General features: G+C 49.0%; 1 pseudogene; it reads right to left on the bottom strand.

Moving 5' to 3' along the window:
• Nucleotides 1–459: 459 nt before the first annotated feature.
• LOC137342440 (U2 spliceosomal RNA) lies at nucleotides 460–632 on the bottom strand (annotated as a pseudogene).
• Nucleotides 633–912: the final 280 nt, after the last annotated feature.

Below are 912 nucleotides of genomic sequence, written 5' to 3'. Positions count from 1 at the left end.
TTCAAGCCGCCCACCCACAACTCACAGGCCGCACACACTGGCAGCTATTCAACCATGACAGGCACATCAGCCAGACACACGTCCCACTTTCTTGCAGGAGAAGGTGGCGCATATCAAGAGGCAGCAAGTGGCATTTAGCCCCTTGAGCCTGTTCCACTAACTCCTATCCCAAGATGGCGTCCGGCATACATCACGCTGGAAATGTGCGTGCGCATCCAAGATGCCATCTTGGATGTCGGAGAGACCGTGCAACGCCGAAACAACGGGCGCCACACGGCCCAATTTAGCGCCCTTGATCTCTAAATTTTGCATTTTTGAAGTAGCTGCAGTCCCAGCCGTGTCCTGCTGGTGGTGCTGATGAGCTGCCCGTGGGCAAGGGGAGCAGCGCCACCAGTTGGTGCGTTCTGGTATTGCAGGTCTATTCCATTCCATTTTCGAATCTTTTTAAATTCAGTTTTTGAAGTTTCCCCAGAACCCGGCGATACCAGGCCAGTGTGTGGGGTGGTGGGGCAAGTCTCCCTGTTCCAAAAATCAATTTAATATCTGGTCTCCAGATAGGGGACGTATCAGATATTGAACTGATAAGAACAGATACTTTAAACATCCACAATAATCACACGTTAGTTTGGGATTAATGGGATTATCTGTCCAGAACACCATCCATACCAACTTTCTACAACAGCATCCAGCTCTTCCTTAAATGGCCCCAACCATCATTCCTGGCAAATAAAAAGCAAAATGCTGCAGATGCTGGAAATCTGAGACAAAAGCAGAAGGAGATTAGTGTCTGTTTGTGTCTGACTGTCTACTGCTGTCTGTTTCTCCCTGCCTGTATATCTTTGCCTGTTTATCTCTGTCTGTTTGCATCAGGTGTCAGTCGTGGCTCAGTGTTAGCACTCTCACCTCTGAGTC

This window comes from Heptranchias perlo, chromosome 25, assembly GCF_035084215.1.
Source record: "Heptranchias perlo isolate sHepPer1 chromosome 25, sHepPer1.hap1, whole genome shotgun sequence".
NCBI lineage: Eukaryota > Metazoa > Chordata > Chondrichthyes > Hexanchiformes > Hexanchidae > Heptranchias > Heptranchias perlo.
Note: the sequence above shows the minus strand (reverse complement) of the source record. Positions and strands in the feature narration are given on the sequence as shown.